We start from the raw sequence: 23,763 nt of genomic DNA, 5'->3' as shown, positions 1-23,763 counted from the left end.
GCCCTGTGTTAACGAGGTCTCCGTGACCACAGGCCAAATTCGCTCCGTTTACAACCAAACTGCGGTACACCGGCTCAAATCAACCCAGCGCATCAATGTGAGCGAAGACCTGGGTTAGCTGCATTTTAAATCTTCTTTGCATGTGTCTAAAGCTTGGTGCGGAGCGAAGAGCGGCAGAGGAGAATCTGTCGAGTAAGAAAGCCCTGGGTTCACTAGGAAACACTTTTGGGGCTGAATTGCTTCTTAAAGGCTGAGCCACCTTTAGTCGGAAAGCCTGAAGAATTAATCCATGAGTAAAAGCAATCTAGAGATAAATGCATTCCCTGCATGCTCAGCGGTCTAAAACTCGGCAGAATAAGGAAGCTGGGGAAATATCGTCCCCAGTTTCAATCAACGCACCAGTATTTCTAAGGTCACAACGTGCAAAACCCCAGAATGGGTTTTCTTTGAGCTTGAATAAACACCCCCAGTTTCAGGGGTTTAACGTAGCTGCTTTTTTTATTATGTGAGTGGACTCTAAAGGAGCTGTACTGCATCAGCTTGGACTTCGGGGGAAAATCAGCTTTTGTGCAGACGCCGGCCGAGGAATATCCCATTCCAGAGAGTTTTTGTTTCAGATGGCCATCGAGTAACGAATGCAAATGGACGCGGAGTGGACTGACAACTAGAAACCGCTTCTAACTACCAGGGAACCTCCTAACTCCCCTCCCTACTGCACTTAAAGTGTGCAAAACCTGGCAGGCTCTCCTCACCTTTCTGCAGAGATTTAATAGAGTAAAGTCTCATGTGAATTGGATTTCATTATTTTCACAACATACACTACGGACGCCACTATGAACTATTATCATAAATAATTCAAACAAAGCTACAAATGATAAAATAAATGAGCAAAGTCCATTTTGAGAAACATTATCTTCCTTTTTGCCCGTGTTTTCTTTGCGTAGGCGCTAATTCACAACTCCAGTCGTTTGCAGCTGGATTCACCGCAAACTAATGAGGTTCTGCACAACAGCATCTTCCAATGAACCTGAAAATTAGGATAGCAGAAGGGCTTTTTCTGCGGTGGTCACAAAATTCCCAGCCAGCTCGTAATATTTGAGATGGCTTTTGTGGGTATGAGCCTTGATGGTGATGACACTCGTGTCAGGCTGGAGAACGTAGCCTGGATTGATACTGGTGCAAGGCAGAGCAGAAAGACCGAGGAGGGATGATTTGCCTTAGCAGCTCGAACCACTCGGTTACTACATCAAGTATCCTGGCCGAGGGCTGAAGGCAAAGCGCTCCTCGGTGCTCCGGTGCTCGTGCAGAAGTGTCCGTGGGGAAAGCAGGGATGCTCCTAAGGACCACGCAATCACGCTGTTTGACTCCTGAACCCACGATTCCGCCTTTGCCTGGGACACCAGAGCGCTGGGGATGTCGGTGCCGGGGCTGGTACGGAGGAGTGGCAGGGGTTTCGTTCCCAGTTCAGCCTCTGTCCTGCTCTTCGTTTGCCCCGAGGCTCTCTCACCTACTCTGAGGTCGTGCCTGGCCAAGGCAGCGGCATTAGCACAGTACGCGGGTATTTAGCCGCTTGTGCAACACCTCGAGTAAGCAGAACAATGTGATCTTCTCTGTTTTAAACCCGGGGAGCCAGAGCTGCGGCAGCCAGGGTGCCGAGGAGCCAGCTGCAGCGGTTTAAAAAGCTGCCACCCCTTATCCTCCTCGCTTTTCCCCCCGCCGGAGACATCGCCTCCCCGGCGGCCCAGCCAGCAAAACAGGTCGGCTTAATGCAGCCGCCCGGGAGCGCGGAGGAGCAGACACACGTCCCCTCTGCCGCGGGCAGCGTCGCCGAGGAATGTCCCTGTCACGTCCGTGTGCTGGCACGAGCTCCCGTCCACCTGAGGGACGCAAAGAGAAGGAGGCTGAAGTTTTTACTGGTGATGCAGCTGTTTCCTATGGAAATACAGATGGGCCGAGCTGGTGCCTTCGGGATTTCTTATTAGGTTTCCTGTATTAGTTCTGTGCAAGGAAAAAAGTCAACATTTTGAGTTGTAAACATAGCGATGGTTTTGTTCCCACTGACTTCTCCAAGCTGACCGTATCTAACGCGCTGCCCCGAGCCCAGCAACCAGGCGTGGGGCGAGGGAACGGCTCTGGTCGCTGCAGCCCCGCCGAGCGCAGCCGTCGCAGGCAGCTGCGCTAGCGCTCGCAGCCCACTAAAACCCCATCCTTTAGCATCGCCGTTCGCAGATGGTCATATAATTACTGTTTGCTTTCCCATCATGTCTTTTTGGGACATGTGTTTTGCGTTCGGATTTCTCCAGCCTCCCTGTTTTTGTGAATCACACTTCATAAAATAATGGCTACCTAGGGAACGTAAGGCATAACATTTTATTCTTCCCGTGCATATGAATTTTTCACTAGCACTGCCACGATCCAGCTCATAAAGCAGAGTCCTCGGTTTTAATCCTCATTTTGCAATATACTTAAGCACACACCTACATTCACCTCTGTCCATGATAACACTTGGGTATGTTTTTAACTCTTACTCCTGTGATTTTCTGCTTTAATTTAATCCAGCTCTTATTTCCTGGCTGTGCTGGTTCCCCCCAAGCTCATCTCAAGCAGAATTCATTGTCCCTCTGTTTTTTCTCTCCATCAATAATATTTGGCTGATGGTGCTTATATATTCCTCACTAATGCACTTTAAAGTCTTAAGATGAGAGGTGAAATAAGAAATACAACATAGCAATCCCCTTTCTTTTGCAGTGCACGTGGGCTGTACTTCCCCAGCACTGTTGCTTGGTAGACAATAGCATCTGATACAAGCAGCATCAACTCTTCTAAAACCAAAATAAAATATAAATTAAACCGTCATAGCGGTAAAAAAGCTAAAAACCTGCAGATGATTCCCTGAGACACAAATACAGTACTCCTTATTCGCCATTTTTCCAGGTAGGCAATGAGATCATGTATGAGACCCCTGTGCTGGCAGACCCCTCTCATCAGCCCGAATCCCTCCTGACTTCTTTCAGTGGAAAAGGGGAAATATTTCACCCAACTATGAACGAGCAAAAGCTGATGTTTAAACAGGAATCTCAAAGGAAGCTGCCTATGTAACCACAGCTGGTATGCTGCGTACCTAAATACTGACAGCCAATTTGCTTTTTTGGTGTAATATAATTCCAAGTCAGTCAACAGAGCTCCACCAGGAATTAATTTGGCCTTTTGTATGTACTGGGTTAGCCCCGGAGGGGGGAAGAAAAGGAGGGGGACCGCTAAAAACCATCTCTTTTGCCACAGGAGCCAGTACAGCACAAGCACTTTTTATGTTGGGGCATCAGGCGGGATGGGATAACTCAGCTGATTTGGATTTGGGGATGCTTTCTTGGTGCCGGCCCGTTTGAGGAGACGCCTGGAAAAGAAGGGAACCACAGGGAATGCAGCTGAGACGTGCTGAAGTAAAGAAGACTTTTTAACCCGGCCCTGTCACTGCAATCAGATAGGAGCCACGTAAAAATGCAACCGCAGGGATCCTGAGCAGACGGGATGGGTTTAAGCCTCGTCTGTGGCCACGGAGGCTGCCTGGAAAGGTGGGAGCTGGCGATCCTCCCCCTCGCAGATGCGCCGTGCTCTTCCCCGCAGCCAAGTCCTTCCCTGAGGCCTGACCGAGGAACCAGTCGGTGCAGGATCCTCCAGACTGCTGCAAGTTGTTGCTTTTAGTGTGTGAGCTTACTCGGTTTAAGCCTGTTGCTTAAGCTTCCGTGCCTGTTTGCAAGCTGCCTGTGGAATGGGAGCTTTCCATCAGCGGCGGGGCAGTTTGCAGGTGCTGTGGGTGTGCATGAAGCTCTCTGTTGCATTTCCAGGGGTGCGCTGCCTCCCCACTTGTGCTAGAAAGGGGTGCGAACAGCCCCCTGCGAGCACGGACTCGGGAGCTCGAGGCTTCCTTTCTCTGCCCTTGCAGCATTGCTGGGGGATTTTTTTCCTCCTCTTAGATTTTTTTAGTGACTTTTTAAAACTTGCCACAGTTGTTCCTGAAGGTCGAAAGAGCTCTGTGTGTTGCTCTGGGGGTGCGCAGCGCAAACACCCCTTCTCCCAGCCTGGGTTGCTGATCCGCAGTGAGCAGGGTGATGCTGGGGCTCTTCCCCAGTCTCTCCGCTGTTACGCTCCTGTGGGACAAATCAAGCTTTTACTCCTGAAACGAAGAGCCAAGAAATGCAAAGATCCTTCTCCCCCGGTACCCCCGCCTTTAGCGGTGAAGTCCTCTTTTCCCTTCCTTTACCTTTCAGCACTGGTTCCGTTGCGTGCGTCTCTCCCGCCCCAATACCTGCTGAGATGAGGGGTGCAATGAGAGAAAATCTGTCCCTTAATCTCTGCTGCCGCCTGGGCCGTGCGGGAGCTGCCCCAGCTCCTCCTACAGCTGCAGGGCTCTACAACTTCTTTTGCCAACCGGGACAACCTCAGCAAGCTGCTGCCGTGGCCCAAATAATGAGACGGGGAGCGTGGCAACAGCAGATCCCTGTTGCGCTGCTATTCAGGCAGTAGGTAGCAGAACAGCCCTGGCTGTTGTCCCTTTCCTAAAACACAGGCCAGAAGTCAGGGTAGGAAGATCTCATGTTGGGGCTTTGGTGGTTTGTTCTCCCTAGTTAATGAGGGAAGAAAAAACCCAAACCCCATGTCTCATCTGTGCCTCTATGCTGACAGGCTGAAGAACAGCAGACGCCCAGCTATATTGTTCTGTAATCAGCAATTAGCTTTATTTTTTTTTTCCCCCTCATCCCTTTGAGGAAGGGACAAGGAAAGGCCTCACTTCAGAATAAATTAGTTTCTCAAAAGGGAGGGAGCTCTGCAGATGGCTTTGTTGCGCTTTCCACTCCAGCTCCAGCTCTAGAGTGCACAGTCCTCCATCCTCAACCTGTCCGTGCTCCAGATGTTCTCCTATTCCGGACACCCGGAAGAGGGGAGGTGGCCTTGCCTCCACCTTCACCAAAAAGCAGCTGCTAAATGTCTGATATTTATCGTTAAACTTCAGCATTAATTTTGTGCAAGTATTTGCCTCCTGAATGCTGTGAAGCTGTAGGGTTATCGCTGGTTTGCTGGAGTTGCAGTATGGCTTCAGCCAAGTCGAACGTGGACCAGGCATGGCAGTAGGAATGGGCTGGGGGCTATTAAAGAACCAGTAATTAAAACGTGGGGTTCATTCACGTGCCCCGTTTCTTCATGAACTGCAAGAGTCCAATGTGTGTGCCAGGGAGGTATTTTACCCCTATACTGTTATCCCACAGAACGAACTGCTGAGCAGGGAGGATTTTAGAAACCGCTTCAGCCGCCAGCAAGCTGTTGGCCAGGATCAAGCTCTCCATGCCCCTAACTCAACCTTCTGGGCAGCTTCTCCTCTTTTGGGGAGAGAAAACCTCTTCCCTGCTGCAGCCATTTGATCCCTGGTACGGGCAGGCCTTTTTTTTTGGGGGGGGGGGGGGGTGTTGCCTGAACCCTCAGGTGAATGCTTTCTCTCCAAACAGCCCGTTTCAATCGCACTTACTTTTTTTCTTGCAGCCTCATCGTGGGTAGCTCCATGCAGGAGAAGGTTTTCAGCAGTCTGTTTGTAGCCGTGCTCTGAGGGGCTCTGGTCCTCTTTCTGTACAAAACCAGCCCTGAGCATCCCTGCAAAATTATTGTATGTACACAGTGAACATCACAGCGGCAACATACAGTTCCTGAAACTTTGTAATTTCCAGTCTCTTCATTTTGCTGCTCCAAGTATCGGTCCTGTTTAGCTAAGTGAGTCTGAGGCGGCAGATTTCTGAAGTCACTCAAACATATCTAACGACTGGCGTGCGTGCGCTCTGTATTACACGAAGATTTAACTCGCTCTGGTGCTCAGCAGTGCTTTAGGTACCCTCCTGTTGGCTGGGGCTCACAGCAGAGGGGAGGACTCCACTAAAAATGTCATTTTTAGGGGGCCCTTTGGCAGCAATATGAGCTGCCTTTGCTTTTCAGGTGAGGAGCAGTGCAGTGCAGCTCTGGTCTGAGGAGGGAGGCAACCCTTTGCACTTCTGGAGCGGCTCTCGGTGATGCTCGGCTGTGTTAAATGGAGCCTGCGAAAGTCTCATCCAAAGGGGGCATTTCTACATTGCAGCCCCTAAGGGAAGCAGTGAAATGGGGTAATATAAGAGTGTTTTTAAGGAAAATTGCTAACCCCTAAGGGAAGTGATGGAGAGCGAGTGAGTGTGCAGCAGCAAGCAGGCTGTCATGTGCTTTTTCCCACAAACCCACTTATTTAAAAAAAAAAAAAAGTATAGTCCTGCATGGGGCTGCATCTTTTACCTCACTAAGTGCAGGCTTCAGTGAGTGACTGAACGGAGGGTGTGACTGCATTGTAAAACACGGTCACAGCCCCCCGGGACAGTCTCTTTAGTGAAATCTGGGAGGCATCCCTATTTTTCCACCTCTTACGTTCTGCTGGGTACGTAACGTGTTTGCTAACTCCTCGTTTGATAATGATCTGGTGGTGGTCTCATAAACACTTCCCTGCACGAGTGGTTTCCCATTTGAATGCTGCCTAAACAGCCGGGAAAGCTTATTGTTCAGTCCTATATGAGCGCGCGGATTATATTCCAAGTATGCCAAAACAGGGGATCTGCTACGATGGGAAGGTGCAGATGCTACTGCACGTTGCCCTTGCGGGCTTCCAGGGTTGTAGCCGTTGAGGTTATTTATTTTAGCTCTGTTCTTTTCTGCTGTGTCACCAATGATTGGTATTTGTTTCAGGCAGGCTTCTGGTTTATTTGTATGTCACGCTCGGATGCAGTGCTTGCTGCTGGGGACTCCCGTGCCGAGCTCTGTCCCTCTAGATGGGCCTCCTCTGCGCCTAGGGCACTCCAGAAACACGATGGTGAGCACAATTTATCCGCCCGGCTCACATTCACTGATATACCATCAGGTATGGTTCGACTGGGCAAGAAAAAAGTGCTGATCCCTTTTGCTACGTGTGCTACCCTGCTTGAAGTCGGTGCCGCCGAGCCTGTGTTGTCCACAGTGTTACCTGGTCACCGTGTGGGAGCCGCTGCTGCTCGGAGCTCACAACTCCTGATTGCGGAGAATGGTTGGATTTATCGCTCATCTTGTACACAAGGAAGAAAGAGAAACTTCAGCTTCAAACTTCAGATATAAAGGACACCAGGCATTTTTGGAGTCAGTGCCTCCAAATAGCTGAATTTTCCCTCGATCTTCTCCTGCGTCGCATCTAGGTCCTGCAAAGATCATACCAGTGGCTGATCTTGCTCTTGCTTGCGAGGTCCTTCTGGACCAAAGACCACAGGAACAAGGCAGAGAAAGCATTTTAGCCTCCCGGGTTTCCTGCAGCTTTGTTGCATTTCAAGCAGAGCCTTGGGGCTTGGGGGGGTTTAACTCATTGCGTATTTTTCTCTCCTGGTGCGCTCTGGGTTGCTTGTCCCACGTGCTAGTTGCTTGCTTCTCAGAAATTTCCCAGGTTTAAAAGAAATAGGACAAACAAAAAAACCCATTCTGCAATTGATGGAGAGACTTCAGTGGTAGGAGACTGTGGTCCTGCCAAAGATACCACCACATCACTGATTAAAGAACTGCCAAGGCTTGTTGTATCCCCTTTAGGTTTTTAAACCCATTTTTCAGGAGAACATGGAGAGTTACCGACGCTCTCCTGGTTGGGAAGAAGAAGAAATCGCTGCTGTGTCTCAGGCCTGTTGGTGGAGTCCATGTAGACCACATACCGGTGAGGACACAATGTGTCCCGGTGGGGACAGGCTACGTGGGGAACCTCTGGGGCACCTGGTAATTCCCCATTGGCCTTTTTCCCCCCTTCAAAGGAGCAGGGCATTTCACCGATGCCGGGTTACAGGGCTGCTCGGAGAGAAACCAACCAGTCGAGGAGGGTCCTTGACCTTTCACGTACGCCGGTGCCCGTCCTCAGCTCTCCTGGGCCGAGGCGGGTGGGAAGGACGGGGACCCAAAGCCCCGTGCCTTCGCCCTGCCTCGCTCCCCTCCTTCGTGGCAGCTTCGCCGCCCGTGCTCCCCCCACTCACGCACTGTCTGCCAAAACCCACCCGTGCCTTCAAACTTTTCCAGAACTTGGATGCAAAGACTCGGTTTACGAGGGACGACGACGACGACGACGACGACCAAGGGTGAGCCCGGTGGGAACCCCCGCGGGGACGGGGCTGTGGGGCCCGGCTGCGGTCACCCGCCGGGCCGCGCAGGCCGCCGGTGGCCGGGCGGGGAGGCTCTGGTAACGGCTGCGGGGTGTGAAGGCGTCTCGGGGAGCGCAGGCTCCGCTGAGGAAACCGCCGGTGGCCGCCGCTCCCCGTAGCCGGGGCGGCGCGGAGCTGACAGGAGAGCGCGGGGCCGCGCCTCACGCTCCCGGTCCTGTGAGGAAACCGTCGGGGTCGGGGGCTTCCTTGGCGCCCACAGCTCGGCTGGGGCGGGGGGGGCACCCCCGGCACCGCGGTGCTTATCCCGGTGCCTCCGGGCCGCGGCGGGGACCCGGGGTCCCGGGCGCGGCCGGGGCTGTGAGGGGCTCCCGGGGGGGGCCGGGACCGGGGCGGGGGGGGGGGAGCGGGGCGGTGGGCGGGGGGGGGGGGGCCGAGGGGCGGGGGCGGGCGCGTCGATTGGCCGGTGGCGGCGGGCAGGAACGCGCGCGATTGGCCGGCGCGGCGGAGCGAGCGGCGGAGCGGCGGTCGGCGATTGGCTGGGGACGAGGAAGCAGGAAGGAGGACGGCGGGGCTCGCGGCTTGCGGGGAGTTCGCGGCGGCGAGCGGCGGTGGCGGCGGCGCCTCCTCCTCCTCCTCCCCGCGGCCCCGGCACCCGCCCCCGCCCGCCCGCTCCCGGCCTCTGCTGCGCCGCCCGCCCGCCCGGGCCGCGCCGGATCGTGACGCCCTGCGGCGAGGGCGGGCGGCGGCAGCGGGGGCGCCTCATCCCCATCCCGCAGCCGGGCGGCTGCCGAAGAGGCGGCGGCGGCGGAGGAGGAGGAGGAGGAGGAGGAGGCGGCGCTGACGCAGCAGCGTGGAGCCCGGGACTCGGGCGCCCCGGGAGGGCTCCCGTCGCTGGATCTCTCCCCAACCGGGGCCTGCGGTAGCCCCGCGGCGCGGGAGCGCGCCCCGGTGAGTCCCCACGCGGCCGTGCCGACCGCCCCGGAGGAGCCCGCGGCGCCGCCTCGTCCCCTCCGCCCCCGGTAACTCCGGCGGGCCGGGAGCAGGTGCCGCCGCCGCCCCGGGGCCGGGGGGAGGCGGGTGGCGCGGGGCCACCGGGAACTTTCCTCGCCGACGGGGGTGGGCGGCTCCGGCGCCGGCGGCGGGAGCCCTGGGAGGGCATCGCGGGCGGCCGCGGCTCGGCGCCCCGCGGGGAAGCGGCCTCGGCGGCAGGTGGGCCGGGCCGGGGCGGGCCGGACTGCCCTCAGGTGCGGCGGCGGTTGGGCGCGGGCGGCGGCCGTTAACTTGCGAAGTCCCGGCGGTGCGAGGCCGAGCCTAACCCCCCCCCAGCCCCGGCCCGGCCCGGCCCGGCCCGGCGGGTCCTCCCTCGGGGCGAGCCCGTCCGGCCCCGGCGGCTCGGCAGGACAAAGGCGGTGGGGCCGGCGGCCGTCTGACAGGCGGGGCGGGGGTGGCCAGGCCTCCGGGCCGGGGAAGTTGTGGGACCGGAACCGGTGCGGGTTCGGTGGGAGCTTATTGCCCCCCCCGGGGGGGGGGGGGTTGCACAGCGGGAAGGTGAGGGTTCGTCTCGACATCGCCGGTTTGGAAGGCGATTCCCGGGGAAAACCGTCGAGAGCGTGGGGTGGCGGAGCCGCTCTCCTCCGGTTCCCTCCGTGCCGGCCCCTCCTGGGGCAGGGGAGGATGTTTCGGGGCGGCAGCCGAGAGCAAAACCAGCTCTGCCCATCGAGAAGTTTGCGCAGGGCGGACGTGGCGGTGGGTTGGTGGTTTGGGGGGGGGGGGGGGGACCGGGGCGGGGGGGACACACACGACACGACGGACCCCCACGCCTGAGCGTGGAAATAAACCCCTCGCCTGGACGGCCGTTAATTGACCGGGCAAGTTCGTCGACTTTCTCATCGTTTGCTGTAAGGTGTGGGCGATGCCGCGCAGGTTGCGAGCGGCGTAGCTACGTGAGCGCAGGTGGCATCGAGCCTCTTTGGGGGGACGGCGGAGGAGTTTTAATTTTCATCGTGTTTTAACACACCCCCCCACCCCCGGCCTCCTCTCGGCTGCACTTGCCGCGCGTTTCCCGTGCCCTGGACATCTCTCTTTTCCTGTCGGTAGCTCCGGTGGCTGAGAGCTTGTTTCCTCTTCTCCTTTTGTGTAGCGGTAGCTCCTAATGGAGGCAGCTCCGCTGGCTCCCTCTTTTCCAGCTGCTTCTACAAGGCGCAGGAGCCAGCACATGTGACTGGGCAGATCTCGGCAGACTAGCAAGTGCTCTCTGGGCTACTGCTCGACAGACAGCCGCCGACACGGGGATGCCCGCGCCCCGCCGTCTCTCTCCCCGCCCCGGCGCGGGGAGTCGTGGGGACCCCCTCCCTTTCAAAAGGGCAGCCACAAAAACTTGAAAAATACGAGCATTTGGGACCTAGTCTGTTTGCCTTCTTCCTCCCCCCCGCCCTTGCCACGAGTGCTTATCTGAAAGAGGTTCTGGTTTTGTTTTGTTTTAAAGAATACAGCTGCCCCTCGTGCTCGCTCTCCATCTGAAGTCATCATTGTGTCAGGAGCAGGCGAACCTCAAAGCGAAAGGCTTTTCTGGGCTTTTGCTAGCCTGGTTAATTGATCTGTCCATCAGTTTGCCACAATTAGAAAGCGCTCGCTCCAGACTGGCGGGCTCTGTGTGATCTTTGGTGCTGCGGTTGCAGGACTGTGTTCTGGGGTCTCGGGTTTTTATTTTAAGGTTTCCAGTCCTTATGATTGTGAGAGGGTGACACGAACTGTATGATAGACTGATGCTTTTGAAATCTTAATGTGATTTAAATACCAGCACGCTGCTGATCGCTTTAACAGAAATATCCTGCTAACATATTCATCCCGAACCATCCTTCACGTTTGTCATGTCCTGGCTACCTGAATCGTTCTCGAGCTTCAGCTCGAACTGTCTAAATATTTGCTTGCGATAGGAAACTATGTGTTAGTCTGATTTAACAGGACATTTTGGATTTAAACATTGATTTCTGTTTGTTTTCCTAATGAATTCAGTGCAGCATTTTAAATGGAACAGCAGCAGCATAGGCTTTCCAACTGCTGTTCTCGAGCGGAACAGAATTGCTACCACGGTGAAGTGTAGCATCGCTTCTAGGTGTAAAATCAGTTGGAAAACGCCAAACCTGCGGGTGAAAATAATTCCTTCCACTTTGTGAGAGTGGATCCTTTCTGGCTGCTCTGTTTGCTGTGTGTTGACGGTGACAGTTGCACAGAACAATATAATGCCACTTAAATGTAGCATAGACCAGTCACAACCTTGGTCCTGTAGCAGAAATGTTGTTATTTCAGAAGCCGCTGAGGTTTTCTCATCCAACTACATCAATTAGTCTAATGTTGGTGCTCTGTCCTTGCCAGTCATCTGTATCACCTTTCTGTCTCCAGTCTGACAGCCTTGTTGTTTATTTGGTTTTTTAACCTCTCTGGGCAGAATATGTAAGCTAATTTTGTTTGCTGTGATGGTGTTAATTGCTACTGTGTGATTTGGGGGCTGTACGGACCGTGGGACATGTGTGCTGGTACAGTCTGTGGATATCTGATTTAGATAGCGCTTGGCGATTATTTTGGGGAAATACACCCTTCAGCAAATGCTTTTCTAATACTGCTGCAGCACTGAAAATAAGCCCTTAGCAGCAAATCTATCCAAAGTAAACAATTAGAAAATAATTAGAAATCGTAGGCAAAGACGTGCTCGCTGTTTGGCATTAAGTTCAGATCGCGAGAAAATGAGTGATTATATCTGGTGCCGCAAAAATAGGAAGGTATGCTCAGATGTGCAAATACTGCATCCAGAAGGAGCTGTGCAGGGCTTTTTTTGCCCCGTCTAATACTCAGTTAACCATGGCGATACACCCCATGGAAGTAACGACGAGAACAACCCCCGCTTCATGCCCAACCAGCCGAGCTAATTAAGTCACAACTATCGTATTGTTAATAATACATGAAACAGCAGTTCAGATAACTGGGAAATACAAAAACTGAAAAATAAACACCCCAAAGAAGTTGTAAAACTAAAAATAGCTTCAAACACAAGCTGTGCGCTTTGTGCCATAGGCTGTCACGGGCCAGGGTAGCCGTGTATGTGACGGCTAGGGAAGTTCGATAGTCCCAGGGGCTTTCCTCCGAATCCGGAGGGCTTTCTGACCGTCTGTTTTGGTCTTCTGCTTCGCCTCACAATGTATTTGCGTACAGGCAGGTTGTAGGTGAGCTGCAAGTAAACTGGTTATATTTGCCGCTGCAGATTTGTGTCTGCAGATATTTCCTCTTCGGTGTGAAGGCTGGGGAGCGTTCGTGGCTTCTGGATGCAAACTGCATTTAAGGGGGGGAAAAAAAGGGGGATGCTTTGTAGGCGATGCTCAGGAGGAATTGTGCCCCTTGCTTCAGCATGAAGGCTGTAAGGCTTTGGGGCAGAGGGGGCTTCTTCAGAAACGCTCATAGCTGTCCAGCGCAGCAATCTCCTTTTTCATTTGGACCAAAGGCATGTTTTTTAATGACAAAAAAATATTAAAATTCATGGCCAGATTGCTACTCAGATTGAATGAGTTAGCTGTAACAAGACCATTATGATTTAACCCTCTAAGCTTTCGCACTTGCAACCCCCGTACTGGCAACCGATATTCTTTAAATGGGGAAAGTGCACTTAAATGTAATGCTACTGGTTTTATTTCTTAAGATGGAAAGAAATACGATTGTATGGGACAGTACAATAGGCCTTTATCCAGTTACTGTCCAGACTTGATATTCTAGCATGAAACTTTACTATAAAAAAAAGCAGAATAAAGTAGAGTTGCAGTGATATTTCACATGAGAGTAAAAAAAAAAATCTTCCATTAGAACAGGACCATGGAAATCTTTATCTTGCTGTAAAGCGAAATGAGGGACTGATGTTATCATAAAGTTAAACCAAAGGATGTCATTAAGAAGAATAAATATAAATCTGATTTAAAATTAATTCATTTTGCACCTGTTCTCTGTCCCTTGTCAATATTTGTGCCATTGGAATTTAATTTATCTGTTACATGTTACTACTTCTCTTGCAATGTGAGTGAAAACCCATACAAAATAGGAGAGAGTATGGAGAGCGGGCGAGATATAAAAAGCACAGTCAGCTGAGTGAAGTAAGCAACCTGAACCTCTTTTTAAAATCTCTGAACTATCAATATTACAGTAATATAATTCCCAAAGAATATTTCAAGTTAAATTGTAGTGGAAGCCCCTCAGCTAGGGACGGCAGTGCTGCTCTCTAGTTCTGGCGAAATGTAGCTGAAAATGAGGATAACTTGTCTGGAGAAGCAGTTATTTTTCCCATATTCAGCTGATCACTGGCATACGTTGAATTTCATGAAATCTTTCGTAGAGGATGTGTGGTTATTAACGGCATGCGAGTCAAAAATAAGACCGGGGTGCTTCTGATTTTTGCCTGGGTTCTGTTAGGTGCGAGCCTGCTGGCTGCTTAGGCAGGCGTTAAACAGCCTCTCGGCAATGGGGAACCGAATGTGTCCTTCCTCGGCCAGCTAAAAAATGTGGGAATACGCAGCAGAACACGCTGTAAGTCCGGTGGCACTGAACAATCACGCTTGGTGTCTGAGCTGTGCCATTAGCAGTGGAGTATAGCAAATAAACACCTATTAAGATGGGGAAGGAATGTGTGTCAGCTCACGCGAGCTCACCGAGAGCACAGTCTGTTCAGGGCCTTACGTCTTACGCTTTTCACACGTGGCACAGCCGGGAATGCTGCTTTTATCACCTTTTTTTTTTTTTTAAATTCTGACTTAGATTATAGGTGCATCTTCGTTGAAGATGCTCGGTTGAATTCTTGCTGAGAGCTGCTTTCAATCACTCATTTTGTAATTCTTCTTCCTTTGCCGTTTAAATTTCCCAGCGCGTTGAGAGACTTGCAGCACGGGCTTTCGTGAGGTGTTTACTGTAACACGTGCGGCCAAGCACCGTGACGAAAAAGACTCTCGTGGCATCGGCAGGGTGTCAGCTCGTCTCATCGGCACGTTGGGTGCCGCGTTGGGGCGGCACGGCCGGCGTGCCGGTGCTAGAGAGCGGCTCAGAGTGCAGGGAGGCTTTGGGATGCGTGCGTGTTGTGGCAGTCTCCTTCCCCTGCTGAAAGGAGTGTAATGCAGCCCAGGTGGGCTTTTTTTTTTTCTGTGCTGTAATATGCTGCTGATCTGGGTGCTGTCCTGGGTGTCGTGGATGTAAGCGCTTCTGGAAATGGCACGCGAAGCAGGTGGGCTCCTGCGTGGCTGAACTGGAGTGGTTTCGGCATTGAAGAGCGTGGGATTTATGTTAAATGCATCGTGTCCAGGAATAAGACGATGTTTTGGTTCAGAGCTGCTAGTTGCTGTATTCCTCGTGTCCCAGTTCCCTTGAACAAAGGTGTGACTAAACAAGAAAATTATGATTTTTAGATATTTTTTTCCCCCCTTTGTAAGCCACATCACAGGAGTGCTTGCTGGCACCCATTGTTCTTCAAGCAGTTTTTTGAAGGGCTTTCTCATGCTCGGCTTTGAAACTGTGCAGCTTGCCCAGCTCAGCAGGCTTGATTATTTTTTTTTTTAATAAAAGATCGTGGCTTTTAGTGACTGTATGTGTATCAATATTTCAAATTATTTACGATGCTCTTAGAAATAAAAAGGAGGCATTTTCCTAGCATTGATTTGAAAAAACCGCTTTGCTGGCGGCTTATTTTTCGGTGTCTGAATTATCATCCTTTAAATAAAATAGCAGTGCTAGAGAAGCATCGAGATCCATGGGCATAGCTGAACTGTGCTGCTTCATACGTACACCACGCATGGCCTTCTATTGTTCCTGGCTGTGGCCTGTGTAAAGCACTGAAAATAGCAAGCTTTAGCCTGCCTTCACGCAGTACAGCATTATCCTCTGCCGCTTGTCTTCATTGTGTCTTCGAGTGCCTGCAGAATACCTGGAATAGGCTTAAATTGGCAGCGAAGAAAAGAAATTGGGAGTTAGAGGCATGCGAGGAAAAGATGGTTGAGTTGACTTTTGCAGGCTGGAAGGGAGAAGGCGCTGCTGCGGGGAGCGCGGCCGAGCAGCTGCAGCAGCACGTTGCTCGCAGAGGAGGCGGATGCTGCCCGAGCCGGGAAGCACCCTCTCACGCCGAATCCTCGCCCGGGGAAGTTCTTTAAACTAAAGAGCGTTTTTAACTAGACCCTAAAATGGAGGGGGCTTGACGCTTTGCGAAAGCGACGGTGTTATATGATCGTTTGCTGTAAGTATTAGGGCAGTTGGCAGATGGAGCGCATTCTTGCTGATTTAGGTTTGGGAATACCGTAAAAAGGAAAAGGATTGGGGGGGGGGGGGAGAGGGGATTGGGCATTGAGGCATCTCCCTCTGCGGAGGGAGGATGGAGAGGCACCGGGGGAATGCAGGCAGTGAGGAATAAGCAGCAATAATCACGTATTGATAAACATGGAAGATCTGGAAGGAGGAGGAAAGCGCAGGCTTGTGAAGGAAACTAGCGGGCAGCAGGAGTTTTTTTTAAATTTAGAAAAAAACCCAACAAAAAACAGATGCAAGAGGCGTGTTTGGTTTTGTTTCTTTGTTTGTCTAGCTCAGTCAAAATCAGTTCAAGAAAGCAAGGTTGGAGGTGGTTCAGAGTAAGGAGGCACAGCAGATCTCTCCAAGGTGAGCAAGATAGCAAAGGAAAAGGGTTTGGCAGCTATAATCATGTGTAGACAGAGAAGAACAGATTTTCTTAAAATCCTGGCTAAACACCAGGTGACAGGACAGGTATGAAAGTCCTGACAACTTGGACAGGTAAATCCCAAACTGGGAATTCCTCAGATTTCAGCAAATTGTGTGAGCAATGGAAGTGAACCAGGCGTTTTGGGGATTTGTGCCCTAAACAATCACCTAGTAACCCCAGCTCTCTCGCACATCCCTAATTACCTAGAGGTGGTACATACAATAACCAAGCATGTGCTGGGTAGAGCGCCTGGCAGGCAGAATATGTAATGACTGCTGTCTGCCCCCCTTTTCCCTCACGAGAGCCCTGTCATCTTGTCTCTCCCTTTCTTAGATGCTGGATTTCATGAGAGATCTCTAGGAATGTAGTTATTTGGGATTTCTACTGTCCTTGTGTTCTGGTTGCAAAGGTGAATCCTTTCAAATCCTGTTAGAGAGGACAGACAGCGTGATTGGGAAAGCACTGTTTAGCCAGCCTTCAAAAAAAAAAAGCCATTTTCATTTCTTGCCATTTCCATTTCTTCCCATATAGTGGAAGAAGAGCCAGGGAATAATTCCCACTTCAGAATAGATTACCAGCTTTGCTGAAATTGCAGTCCTGACACCTCTGGGGCTATGAAGGTGTGATAAAAAACCTGCCCCTCTTGGTGCTGGGGAAGAAGAGGGCTGCAGGTCAGCATCAGTCATTAGCAATAACTTCAGCCTAGCACCGAAGTTTTTGATGCAAGTAGCATAACTACAGTGCGGATAGCGCATCGCTACCTGCAAAAGGCTCTTGTCTGCGCTCAGCATACGTGTAACTTGCATCAGTTGTCCTGCCTGAAACCACTAATGAGCTTAAGAACTCTTCTGTTTTCTTGGTGCTTAACAAAAATTAAATCCTTCCCTCCAAACAAAAATGTCGCGTGCTTAGCCCGATGCTTTCATGCAAGTACAATGGGTAATCGCTGACCTTGCCTGAGATGCCACCTCGAAGCTCATTACTGAATAATTAGGTGATCCTTAACCTTTCCGCAAAGTTTGGGGGTTTGGGGAGCTTGGGGGGGTGTTTTTTGTGCTGATAACGTGACGTATCCTGAGGCTCGGCCTTGAATTTCAGGCACTGGGCTGTTCCAAACTCCATCTGTCCACTAAGTGAATGTCAATCCAATTTAAGCTTGCATATGTTTCCAAGGAAACCATCAGAGGCAATGGTGAGAAATGGACCATGGAGGGGCAGGGAAGCAAGCGCAACAGCAGCATTTTTACTTTTCAGTACTTAAACATGATTAAAACCTAGTTAGCTGTAATAACCCTGTGTAAAGCAGTGTTTAGAGTACTTGAAGGTCAGATAGTTCCTCTTGGAGGAGTCTGTGTTGTGTGTAAATGAAACAGTCAATTTAAAAATAAAAAAAAGGGGGGAAGTGGCTTCAGGTGCTGCCCCTGAGGTCTCATTGCAGCTCTCAGAGCTTTACACTTTCCCATATAGATTATGGTTTTGTATAGTGCGGTCCTAATTTTCTTTCCTTTCTAGCAGGCTGGAAAACTCATGCAGCTGTATAAAAACCTGTCCAGCCCCTCACCTGAACAAAGCAAGCTGTAAATCCTTTCTCCTTGTTCTGCCCAAGGGAGTCTTTATATGTATATTTAGACCCCCAACCCGACAATGTAAATTGACAGTGTTTAGGTAAATTAAAGATCAGTGTCCTGGTCATGTTAAAAGAGCAACGAAGCATCTTAGTGCTGTACACTAGTGTATTTCTGCGCTGTTTTGGAGGGCAGTAGTAGTGATATGCATTGCCCGAGGAGCAGGAAAGTGGATGAATATTTGGATATTTGCTTCTGATCCACTCAGACCAACTGAAGGTGCTGCGGTGCCCTCATCTTTTACCTAAGGTGTGAGAGTTTCCAGACACTTACCAGCTCAAGCACGCTTGGCCTTTCAGAGATACGGAAGGAAACCCGTAAGGTTAGACTGAGCATAAGGCCGCGTAGGTTTGTTGGTGTTCGTTACCTTTTGCAGATCCTGCCAGCGGGCCGTGCCGACCACAGCAGAGAACCGACAGGACTCATGGCATGCTCTGTGTCCGCAGGGCTCTGAGTAGCATCGCTCAGCTCTGCTAGTGCTCCCACGCTGCGTCGCAAAGTTGTAAGCAGGGTGGGAAGCAGCAGAGCAGTCTGGAGACTCAGAGGCAGAATTTGCGCTTGGTTTCTGTTTAGAAGAAATGAGGGTTTTTTTTCTCCCGTTTAGAGGAATTAATCTTTAATTGAGAGTTTAAATTCTGCAGAAGCCAGAATTGTAAGTCTGCCTTGCTTTCTGAAGAGAAGTGTATTTCTGCCTGTTAATACAGCCATTAAATAAAATGTTTATCTTGGTTATTGAAATGAGTAGCGAGGATCTCACTTTGGAGCTCTAAAACGGGATATTATCTGTCATTTTAGTTTAAAGAATGCTGCTAGCACGCTTGGGCTTAAAATGTTTTACTGTGACAAATAGCTGAAGCAGGAGCTGAAATTCTGGTATCTGGGGATATCCTGCGTGGGTATATTGTATCCTTGTGCATTGTAACTGCAATATGAGGCAGAAACTCCTCAGCTCGAAGCTCTTTGCAGCTGTTGTCCAGCATCAGATCCTCTTTGGATCAAATCTCCAGAGATTTGGACTGCCAGCGGCAAAACTGGCTCCGGGGAGGTGGGCATCTGAGCACGGGTGCTGGGAGTCGTCCTTGGGGCCGAGACTACGTGGTAGCAGGGTTCTTCTGGCTGGCGGAGGGGGGGCTTTGCAGCGCATACCTCCTTATCAGCTGTTTACCCTTCCATGTCTGGGCAGAGCTTGCTGCAGCTTTCTTGTGTCTTCCAGCAGCTCCTGGAAACTTTCTACCAGTTCTTCTGCTGTTCGACCGGTAGCTGCGAGCGTCTCCTGCTGCCACTTTGGCTCTGCTTCAGCTGGCAGCTCTTGCAGCTGCAGGCATCCCTCTCTGATCGCCTCTCCGGTCAGATTTACGATGGTGTAGCTTCAGATTTTGTCTACTTGTACCCCAGCCCGCTGGAGTCTGTAGCTCTAAACTGTTTGCATCTTTTACCCTAGTGCTCTTGTGCCAGTGACTTGGATGTATGAGGGCATTTTTCTCTTCCCCATCCGTCTGCCCCATGTGTTGAGCATCTCAGTGTTCTCAAATCCTGTAGCTGACAGTCAAGGGGTAACACTGGTTATTTTTTTGTTTCTCCGCTTGTCGGTGCTAGGAGTTCCTCAAAAGTTTTGCTTTTTTCTTCCCTGTTACGAATATATTCTCCTTGAAGCCAGAGTTGGAGGAAGCACGGGAGGTGTCTTCGAAGTATCAGAACACTTGTTTGTGAAGAACAGCTTGCATAGCGCTTGTAGGACCCTTGTCCCCAGTACTCTACGCGCTTAGATGTTTTGAAGCCACAGCCTGACTTCAAGGGACCTTCCTGAAAATCCAGTTGGAGGCACCCATGACATTTCCATAAAAGTAGGCTGAACTGTTTAAAAGCTTTGTGGTTCCCAAGAGGCAGTTGTCATTATGCTCCTTTGCCAGAGATCTGATGGTTTCTCCTCTGGAGTTCACACTGGCTTCACGGTGACCTGCACTGGTGTGAAAATGGAAGTCTTCAAAGACTTGTTGTTGCTGGGTTCCCCTTGAGATGAGACAGTGCCTCTGCTTAGGGAGCAAATGTCTAAATGGGCCCCTCTTGTAGCCACAAGTTTGCATGTGAAATGTCCAGGTATGAATGAAGTCAGAGTAACTGTAGGTGAGATTTGCATTGAAGCTGGAAGTCGTATAATTAAACTGTTTTAGTCTCAAAGCAAATTGTAGCTCTTGGTGCTCAGGAGTTTACCTGCACCTGAAAATGCCTGTGCTCTATGTGAGCTGAACCGCTTCTGGTGGTTCTCTTGTAACATGTGGCGTGTAGTATGGCAGTGTGGTACAGAGTTACCGCAGCACTTGTTTGGGTTAACTAGCATCTTTTTTTAGTGCAGTCTTATGAGAAGTGCTCTTAGCCTGAAATTGCAGTGCTAGATGGATGTGGAAGTTGGGGAGAGATGCAATACTGAACATGTGTGCTCTTAAATAAATGGTGAAAGTCGCAATCAAGCTTTAAAGCGCCTTTGCTGGCTGTATGGCCCCTGTTTCTGTGTACCCGTGGCAGTAGCGGGTATAGAGAAGGAACTTGGAACGGTCGTAGTCAGCCCTGCTGTGGGGCAGGGGATGAATTGTACCAAAGTGTTGCTGACAGATGTTCCTCTAACCGTTTTTTTTAACCTCAACTTCTTTAGGGAATTTCATGCTTTTTCTAGCCCAGCAGGAAGGAGAGATGTAGGAAAAGACTTCTAAATCTCCCTAAGTGTAGTTTAAGTCCTTTCCTTCTCCTCTCATTCCCTAGAGAATGCCATATCACCATCTTCTTACGTGTTATGAACTTTTTTACTCCGCCCTTTTTTTTAATCGCATGACATAAGCCCCTACGCCCTCTCCTTGCTGGTCACCTCCAAGTCCTTCGCCCTCGCTGCTCCCTTCCTCGTCCAGTATTACGCACAGCGGGGAAAGACGTGGGCCAGCTGGAGCCTGCTCCCATCTGGACTCCTTCCATGCTGCGCATGGCGTGTCTGACATGCAGCACTCCTGGGCATCTACCCCAGTGTGATGTTTTATTTTTTTTCACGACAGTGGGTTGTTGTTGAGTCATCCAGCTTGTGCTCAGCTGCTTTCTGCGGAGTGCCACCTTGCTGGCTGCTGCCCATTCTGCGTTTGTGCGACTGAGGATTCCTGCCTCTTGGGTGTATGAGTTGTGTATTTGTCCCTGTTGTTGGGCTCTTTAAATGGTTTTTTTTATGCTTCTCTGGTCCATCAAGATCATATGTGAACCCATAGCTTGTCTTCTGATTTTCTTGCTGTCTCTCCAAGTATTACCTGCAGGTAAGTCTGACTTACTAATAAAATACTATATGACTTGCTAATAAAATATTGAATAGTCTCAGGCCTGCCCCCGGGGAACCTGCTATGTCTGTTGTTGTGTTTTGTCAGTGAATCGTTTGGTTTGGGGAAAGGCCATATTTGAGTCTACCTCATGGTGGTTTTCTTCAGGCCGTATATCCCTCGCTGGCTCCTGGGGATGTCCTGGGGAGCAGCCCGAGAATAATGGAGGAGCAAAACCCAGTGCTTTGCTCCTACAGCAGAGCACTGGACACATTAAGTGGCAGTAACCAGGCAAGTTCAATAGATGATTCCCAAATGTTTCTCCTTGTAGACAACTGCCATTAGCAGGGTCTGCTCACGTGTCACTCTTGGGGCGTGCTTTCTGCCTAAGGTCGTGTAGCAGAGGCGGGTGTCATTGCTGCAGCCGAGGGAGCATAACCTCATAGGGCCCCCATGGGACATGGGGCACCTTCTTCAACCAAAACCCCGCATAATTCAATCCAGAGCTCTTGGGATGGAGTGTGTAACTTATTCATTGTTCTTAATTGTTCCTGATTTCTTTTAAGTATGTTTTTCCTTCCAGCTGTGCAAGATGCAACAAAATCTAAGTAGTACTTTGGTGTGATGCAGTTTAAGTGGCTCACCTTATTGAAAACATATTATCATACCCATTGCTTTGAAAGCTAAGTGTGTTTAATCACTCACTTTCTGAATGGCCAAATAGTGTCATGCATGTGTAGGTAGATAAATGCAAGTTAATGAGTGGATATAAAGCAGTCACTCCCAGCGTAGGTCTGCAAATGCTGTCCAGTCTATTTAAAGGTGATATTTGTTGCCATGACTGATCAAACCTGGGGCGCAAGCAAATGTGTGTATTTAAATATACCTCTAATGACATGGGTAAAGGATGAAAGAGCTGGGCCAACTTCTAATGGGAGTTAAATGGGCTCTTGTGGAAGCGGTGTTCCAGTGATTGGGCTTGTAGTTGTCGAAAGTGGCTGAATTGCCTACGTTTGGCTTGTGGTTTCTGTTATTTTAATATCATGTAACAGGTCTTGTATGGAGATGTGTAACAACGTCCAACTGTCTTGCTTGAGAGTTTTCTCTGGTCGGTGTTCTGATGACAACATCATGCCAGCTGCTGGTCGCTAGAAGTGCTCTGGTCACTAGAAATGCTCTTCTAGCTCTGCTTGGGACCTTTGGCAACGTGGGCGTCGAGTCCCTCTGCTTTCCTGGGCTTAAATTATCAAAATGAAGTTTGTGCAGGGGACAGTGATTCCTCTGCCGCGGCCAGAAGTGGCGTGGCAGCCATGGTGTTTGACGTGGTGAACGGTCCATGCACGATGCTTGGGTTTCCCCAGCCCAACCCGGACCCCTAATAATTCTGGAAAGAGCCAGTGCTGGGCACTTAAAACCTTGAAGTGCTAATTGCTTAGTAATGAAAAGTGTAATCGCCAAGAAATTAACTTTAAGCACTTAGTGGCTGGTGGAGGTTCAGGCTGGGCTGAGGAAGACATTAATAACTTGAGGTTCCAGACTAAAATCTCCTCCGTTTCCTGTACGAGTGTGCCTGTGCCTTGGGACTTCCCGCACGCTCCACGCTGACTCCCCGAGTCTGTAACTGTCTTCCACCTCTCTACCTGCTGCTTTACCAGAGCATGTATTCCTGTGTGCTAATTCCCTTAATGGAGAATCAATTAATAACTGCTCTTTAAAAAACAGAACAAGAACACCCCTTGTCTGAATTCAGCCACACAGGTGAGTGTGTTAACACCACCTTAGGAATTAAGAAACTTGTTCTCCTTTGAGACATCAGGAGGTGTTGCAGCACCATTCAGTTGTGCTGATTTTCTTTTTTTGACTGACCTAATATATTAAACCAGTTGAGTTGTGAAATTTTAAGAGGAACTTTTTCACTTACCTTGTACTCATCTCTAAATACCGTGCTCTTGCGTTAAGAAGAGGGAGGAAAGGTTTCACAGTAGATTTAGTTAGGCTTGGCAGTTTTACCTTGGTCATAACTGTGCTGCTAGAAGATGCATGAATATACACCCATATGTGTGGTGTTGACTGATACTGTATTTTGTGAAGGAAAAAAAAATAATTGTATGTGTATTTTAAAATATTTTGTAGAGATGTTCTCAGGTGGGCTAGCTTCTTGAGGAAATCTGTGGACACCTGATAATTTTTAGGTACTGGAATGGTAATGGGTGTCCTATAACTTTACTCTTCCCTGCTTGGCACTCCAGGTTTCTGGATTTGCGGAAGTTCTGCCCAATTTGATGAGAATATCTTAAGCTTTAGCCACATGTGAACTTCTTTATTCTGTAAGTTCAAATGCGGCAAAGTCAGCTTCAGATTTAGGCTCCGCTTAGCGTTCCGTGTGGTGCTGTGGTTTGTAAGACATACAGGGAAGGAGGGTGTTTGGTTACAGGGGTTCTAGTGGGAATGCAAGAGTTTTGTAAAGTCTTTCTTTGGCTTGAATTCTGGATTGGGATTGAAGCTCTCAAATGGAAAACTGCTTAGCATAAGCAGTCTTCTGTCACCCGTGTCCTCAGCTGGGGAAGTGTGTGGAGGATGCTGGTATTTCAAGTGATGGTAGCAAAGTGAGAGTAAAGAAATAGAAAGTCTATTTGCTTTTGAAATGTCTGTCACGCTTTGAATATAAAGAGGAATCAAAACCTATGATGGAGGAAATCTGAAATCCCGGAACAGTGTTCTGCTTTATGGACAGCTTGCTTTGTATAGACCCAGCTGAGGTTGAAGTAATGTGATACTATTTTTAAAACTGCATAGAAACAATAGGTATTTCCAAATGAGAGACGATACTGTCTTAAATACTTATTCTACAACTGAAAATACATTCAAATTACAGTATTAGTCTGAAGAGGTAGTTCTGGTCAATGTATTTCAGCTGGGGATGAGTCAGAACACAGGAATCCTTGAAA

At 50.1% G+C, this 23,763-nt stretch overlaps 1 protein-coding gene across 1 annotated transcript in view; it reads left to right on the top strand.

Moving 5' to 3' along the window:
• The first annotated feature begins 9,080 nt into the window (after positions 1 to 9,080).
• Positions 9,081 to 23,763, top strand: part of BAHD1 (bromo adjacent homology domain containing 1) — a 40,879-nt gene continuing 26,196 nt past the window's right edge. The window contains exon 1 of the mRNA XM_050896846.1: positions 9,081 to 9,116. The gene's annotated coding sequence lies outside the window, so the exon portion shown is untranslated. The remainder of the gene's footprint in view (positions 9,117 to 23,763) is intronic.

Source organism: Gymnogyps californianus, chromosome 5, assembly GCF_018139145.2.
Source record: "Gymnogyps californianus isolate 813 chromosome 5, ASM1813914v2, whole genome shotgun sequence".
NCBI classification, from domain to species: Eukaryota; Metazoa; Chordata; class Aves; order Accipitriformes; family Cathartidae; genus Gymnogyps; species Gymnogyps californianus.
Note: the sequence above shows the minus strand (reverse complement) of the source record. Positions and strands in the feature narration are given on the sequence as shown.